Genomic DNA, 7,005 nt, shown 5'->3' on the forward strand with positions numbered 1-7,005 from the left:
TTTGCCCAGAACTCTGCAAAGAGCTGACCACAAACATCTTAGCCATCTTCTGGAATTACCATTATCATTGATTCATCTACCATATGGAAAATCTTTTACCCTGACTGTGTAGTTAGTTATTCTAAACGTGTTCCTGATATTAAGGGCAGAACTGTGCACTGGCCATAACAAGTCAAACTCAGCCACCTATCTTCAATAAGCCAATTAAGAGATCAGAACTAATCATGGAAAGCAGAAGCAGATTTTGTTCAATGAGATATTTTGTGGAAGAGATACAGTGAATCACTTTCCAAGTCCATTTTGAGGGCTACTGGAGTAGATCTGACATGAAAGTAAAAGTCATAATTATGCATACAGTCTTTGTTAAAACTATGATTCCCACTCCCCCCTCCACACCTTTTATTATTTGTCAGGTCTCTCCTGAAACAAGGTCTGATAAGTTATAAGTCTTTCGGGAGATAAGCACTTCCTTTGGCTAGGCAGGACATTAGCCTTCTCTCAATATGAGATTTCAGTTTCTTCTTAGTCTCTAACATTTCAATAGTATAGTATCAAAACTGAGGGTCAAAGTGTTTTTTTGTTTGTTTGTCTGTTTTGTTTTGTTTTACAATAACCACATACATTTCAAGCATGTTACAAAACCAAGTGTCACCTTCTTATCAAACCTTCAATAAAACTCTATATAGCCCACTCTCCCCAATGCATCTTATAGCCTCCTTTTCCCAACATGTATCAGCCCTGAGATATCCTTTATTTGCATCTTTGCTTGTTGTCTGACCTTACTGGTGTGTGGGCTTCAAAGGGGCAAGAACAGCTGAGAATCCTGCCATTTGCAGGGCGTATGTGTGGAAGTCAATACCTTTGTTAAGAATAAGGAAGTACTCTCTCAGAAATAATAATTCAAGAATACCTGGTTCATACTTTATGGCTTACGTGAGAGGCCCCTGTTGAGATGCTTACACCCTGAGATAACAGGAGTTTGTTTAATGGGTGGGAAAGACATCCTTGTAATCTCTGGAAGGAAGAAGTTAATGGAAAATAAGGGCATGGAAATCATTTATTCCCACTAAGGTGTCCGTCTTCACCTGAATTCTGGAATGACTCTATAACCCAATATATTTCCAGCAAATGGTCATTAAAAGGTCTTTGAAGTATGGGGATGTTCATATCTTTCAAAAATTCCCCTCTCCCTGCTTTCTCATTTCCATAGGTAGTATCACCTTCCTCCTAGATACCCAAAACAAACATTGGGGGTCTTCTGAATGCCCCTTGCTTTTACCACTTCCAGTTCAATCAGTAAAATGAATAAATAGAACCAGAAATGTTGGTTAGATGGTAAAGGTACCGGCTACTAAGACTGATTAAGCTCAGTCCCCAGAACTCACATTATGAAAGTTGCAAATTGCACCCCAACCACCATATATATTCTTCTGTATATGTGTACCTGCATACACTTGCATTCACACACACACACACACACACACACACACACATACACACACGCATACTTAAGTGCAAATATCATCAGTGTAAAAATATTTTGTAACCATCTCCAGGAGCATTACCATAGTTCACACCAACTTCACTATGAACCTGAATCACAACCATGTTGCGGTTGTTTGTCCTCTACTTGGATTCTTTCTTGTCTTAAAAAATGAACTCTGAATGATCTTGAGAATAATTAAAGAATACCCCCCGTTATCTTTTATGTTGTCCATGAATTACACATAAGAAATACAAGTAAATATCACCTGTCTGAGTAAGTTTACCTATTTCAAACTCAACTCCTTCTCACACACCCTTACTCCAAATCAACAACAAGGTACCAATAATGAAGAAGTCATATGTGTTTCTGTCTCTGGACATAGTCACATTCTAATCCTTGTAGTTGCATGCCCCACCCCTTACTGTATACTATTTGATCGTGCTTATTTTTCAGGTCTTTACTTAAATGTGACTTCATCAATGAAGCCTTTCTGAAGCTTTCCTGTACTGACAATTCATCTTTGTCCCCAGTTACTCTCTATAAACTTGTCCTTTTCTTTATCTCCAAGCTTATATGAAAGGCTTCATAGAGTTAAATGGTGTCACTTGAAGGCTGATAGATGAAGACAATAGCTTTTTAAGTTTTCTGCTCTCTTGGCTAATCATCCAGTTATTTTCTCTTCTTAAGGAGTATTTTTCACTTAATTTAGTTCAACTCTTCAAGGGGTTGTCATGAGTGTGGTTATAGTGTTGGTTACCCGTATAGATTTGGGCATCAGTCACTCAGAGATAAGTCATGAATCTTGGTAGGCTTAATGACAAAGGTTTCCTGCCCTTTGGGAATTGTGAACAGAATTTTAGTGTTCTAATGGAAAGGAAGACTCATACTCTAGTTAATTCATGGGTAGTTATGTAAAATGAGCCTTTGAGATTACATTTTAGACAACTTTAGCTGCCTTTGCTTAACTGGGTTTTATATAGTTGTTGTCAATCTACTTTACTGAAGCTAAGCTCAATTAGGGATACAACTTCATCCATTTTCCTCTTTTTTGAATTTTTACCACATTTCCTAGCATATACAAGGTTCTCAGAGAACAATGACTAAAGAAATTGAGTTGGATGATGGGTCTTGAAAATATGATTGATCTTGATATGGTTTTAAAACCATACCATCTCACATTTTTCTGTGAGAACAAACTTTATTTTGCCTACCAGCTACTAGACAACAAGGAGGCTTGGAAAAGCCTGTGACTAGATAGAACATTCCTCAGATTTAAGACTTAGAGTGTGTGATTAAGAAATAGTCTTTAAAAACTAATATTCTAAGTCAAAGGATTTCTACATAAGTTGGCTTTTTTTCTTATTAGGTTTTTATTCATAATCATAAACTTAACTCTGCTATCCAACTACACCTGGAAAGGAATGAGAACAATATGGAACACAAAAATCTTCAATGAGAGTAGAGATTACAAGGTATTGTTAGGATATAGGGTGGGTGTTCTCTCCTGAGTTACAGAAGGAGTGGCCTGCAAGTCAAAAGAATTAGAGTTGTGCACAATCAGAAATGGTGATCTTCTTACTGGTCTTGCCATTTCTGGACCCAAAATGCTCGATGGCCTCTCCAACGCTCATGGCTTTTTTCATCTTCCTAAATACCACATATTTGCCATTCAGCCACTCAGTCCTGGTAATGCAAATTAAAAAACCAGGTAACTGTTTCTATTCGGTCCAGCATTTGCCATGGACAAGATGCCAGGACCTGTATGCTTCATGATGAGATTCTCATCCTTAAATTCCTCTCCAAAGATGGACCTGCTGCCAGTGCAATTATGGCCTGTGAAGTCACTACCCTTGCACATGAATCTTTAAGAATTCTATGGAAAAAGGAACACATATATCCAATTCCTTTCTCTCCAGTGCTCAGAGCATGAACGTTTTCTGCTCTCTTTGTAACTTTGTCTGCAAATAGCTCAAAGAACATGCCATCCAAGGGCTTGCTATCAGCAAAGATGTCTATGAACACTATGGGGTTGACCATGGCTGAAGCAATCAGGGACAGGTGACAGCAGTCTCTACCTACATGAATCTTTTAAGAGCAAAGCTTGGAGGTTATTTTGGTGATTTTTATAGTAAGATAAAGCATGTAATAACATATGTTACTCTATAAATCTAAAGTATAATATAGCCATGTATAGCACACATAGCCTATAACTCATCAAGTGGGAGGTAGAGATAAGAGGATCAAGAATTCAAGGACATTCTTGTCTAGAGAATAGGCTTAAATTTTAGGTACATGGGACCATGTCTTAAAGCAAAACAAAAATAAGCATATAAACAATAAAAATAGTAATAAAATTTTCAAGTAAAGACTTTTGGGGATGTATGAAGTTTAAGAAATGTAGTTTTTTTCCTTAGTTCTGATTGTGACTAAGGGCTCTCATGTTAAAAAACAACTTACTCTCCAGATTTGTTAATCTTAGCTACAGGTTAACAAAATTCCTCCACCACACACTCCCAGAATGATCTAGTGCCTGAATAAAGATGAAGCAAAAACATAGACTGAACCCTTAAAACAGTGAGTCAAGGTAAGCCTCTCTTCTTTATCAACCAATGACCTTAGGTGGTTGTACAATAACAGAATATAAAAATATCTCATGCCGGGCATGCTGGTGCACACCTTTAATCCCAGCTCAGGAGGCAGAGGCAGGCTGAGTTCGAGGCCAGCCTGGTCTACAAAGTGAGTTCCAGGACAGCCAGGGCTATACAGAGAAACCTTGTCTCGGAAAAAAAAAATTCTTATAACTGAATTGATATGTTTTATGAGGTCACTCAGCTTTGTGTCTCTCCTGTCTGTTCTCCACAGCAGAAGGTCAGTCCTCATCCTACTGAAATAGTAACTAAGACTTTCTTGTTCATCTGCACTGGCAGCTGCCTCCTTCCATGACTCCTTCAGAACCAGAGTATTGAAGATGAGGATGCTAAGCGTTTTCTGCTGAAAGACTCCGAGAGGAGCCCCTCGCTCAGGCCTCAGGACAATAGGACACCCAAGAACTCACGATAGACTGAGCTTGTTGCAAACTACATGAGGCTTTATTGGGGAAAGCCAGAGCTCTGGAGACTACTCATATCCCACGCAGGGGTAGAGGAGTCGACCTCGAGGGAAAAGAGGTCCCAGTTTTTATAGGCCCTCAATGGGGAAAGGAGAAGGGGGAGAGTAGGGGATTTCCAGATCTAAACAATGTCTATTCTCAAGAAATGGGTATGGGAGGGGTACAAGGAAAGAGTCTGGTGCAGGTATAGCAACTCAGGATTGGCCAGGCTGTGGTTGCTGGGGAGATTTTCTGACTCTTTCTTAGCAACCAATATCACAAACACCTGGCAATGGGCTTCATCAGTGTGCACACACATGGGTCAAGGAATGGACAAAACATTGGCAGACACACAGGTTCAAGGAGTGGCCAGAGCATTGTGCACCTCTATTTTTCTAAATCAGTGAAGCTAGTTCTGCTAACACTGACATGTATCTTGCCAATTTCAGGGCTTCCGTGTCCTTTTACATTCTGTCAGGATCTTTCACTGCTATTGTCCTAGAAGTGGCGAACAGTGTGCCATGAACTGAGGAGTCTGCTTCTGTTGAAAAAGGTTCAAACTGTGTTCTCACTTGGGAATCCATCTGTCATGTCCAAGCAAAAGTGGCATGAAGGAGGACAGGGTCCTGTTCTTTGGAGTTAAGAATACCTCTGTGACTGAGCCAAAGGCCAGTTTGAGGCATCTGTTAATAGAATGTGATCTGATTCAATCACAAGAGAAGTGACTTCTCATCTTCAGGGCACATCTCTGTCTGAGTGATGAAGTCTACATCCCTGATGAAAACACACTGGTCTGCTCTCATGTCACCTCACCTTGACTCTGCAGTAATTGTCTTTGGCACAGCCCTTCAGGCTCCTGGCTCTTTGTGAGTGCTCACACAAGGTTAAGCCTCTTTGGAAATGCTTTATCTCTGCTTGGAATGCTCTCTTCCTTTTCCCCTCCCTCCTTACCTGAAAATGTCCCTCTTTGCTAGAGCCAAGTTCATATCTCTTCTTTTATTTTGATTTGATTTGAAGTATTCTATATGAAGTAGTCTCTGGACATAGGAGCTGTGTCTTAATTCATCTTTAAGCCATCCAGAGATATACTCAGTTTCCTGCACAACTCAATTAAATTGATTAATCCAATTGATTTCGTTATTCATACACAGTCTCTGTAGCATGATGTCATGTTTTCTGGACTAATAAAGACCTCATGTTCCCAACAAGTCTTCCTCACTGATTAGCTCAATATGAACTGCTGACCAAGTTTACCTGGCTGAGTAGAAAGCATAGGTTTGCCTCCTGAAGCTCCGTAGCTAGTGACCCAACATAGGAACATCATGTCAAATATTTAGAGATTGAACTGTGACTGTGTTAACCTACATTGGGCAAATGAACATTGAAAGATATATGCAATTGGTGTTTATGTGGATAACTGCCTGTTTTCTGTGAAGAAACACCATGACCAAACAGCACATTGTGGAGGTAAGGGTTTATTTGCCTTATTCTTCTTTATTCTTCTGATATTCTTCTATATCATTTATCATTGAAGGAATGCATGACAGGAACTCAAGGAAGGCTAGAGTCAAGGGGCAGGAACTAGTACAGAGGCCATGAAGGACTGCAGGTTACAGGCTTGCTTCTCTTGGCTCTATCACCATCAGCTCAGGGATGGCACTACCCACAATGGGCTGAGCCTTCCCCAACCTACAAAATGCCTACAAGCTTTCCTACTACTTGTTTTTATGGAGGCATTTTCTTAATTACGATTCCCTCCTCTCAGATGACTTTAGCCTCTGTCAAGTTGACATAAAACTAGCCAGTACAGCATAAAATTGCATATTGAAAGATCTCACCAAGTATATGTGCCTCACCTGATTTATGGTGGTTTGAATATGCTTGGCACAGGAAGTGACACTGTTAGGAACTGTGACCTTGTTGAAACAGGTTGGAGTAGGTGTGGCCTTGTTGGAGGAAGTGTGTCACTCTGGGGGTAGGCTTTGAGAAACCTTCTTCCTAGCTGCCTGAGAGCCAGTCTTCTCCTAGCTGCCTTCTGATCAAGATGAAGAACTCTCAACTCCTCCAGTGGCATGCCTGTCTAGACGTTGCCATGCTTTCTGCCATGATGAAAATTGACTGAACCTCAAATCTTATAAACCAGCTCCAATTAAATTTTGTCCTATATAGCACTTGCATTGGTCATGTTGTCTCTTCAGAGCAATGGAAACTCTAACTATGACAGAAGTTGGTATAAGGGAATGGGTTATTGCTGTAATATGCTGACCATGCCTTGCCTTGCCTTGCCTTGCCTTGCTCCTGCTCCTGCTCCTGCTCCTGCTCCTGCTCCTGCTCCTGCTCCTGCTCCTGCTCCTGCTCCTGCTCCTGCTCCTGCTCCTGCTCCTGCTCCTTCTCCTTCTCCTTCTCCTTCTCCTTCTCCTTCTCCTTCTCC

General features: G+C 40.5%; 1 pseudogene; it reads right to left on the minus strand.

Moving 5' to 3' along the window:
- Gm6072 (predicted gene 6072) lies at positions 2,843-3,559 on the minus strand (annotated as a pseudogene).

Source organism: Mus musculus, chromosome 6, assembly GCF_000001635.26.
Source record: "Mus musculus strain C57BL/6J chromosome 6, GRCm38.p6 C57BL/6J".
NCBI classification, from domain to species: Eukaryota; Metazoa; Chordata; class Mammalia; order Rodentia; family Muridae; genus Mus; species Mus musculus.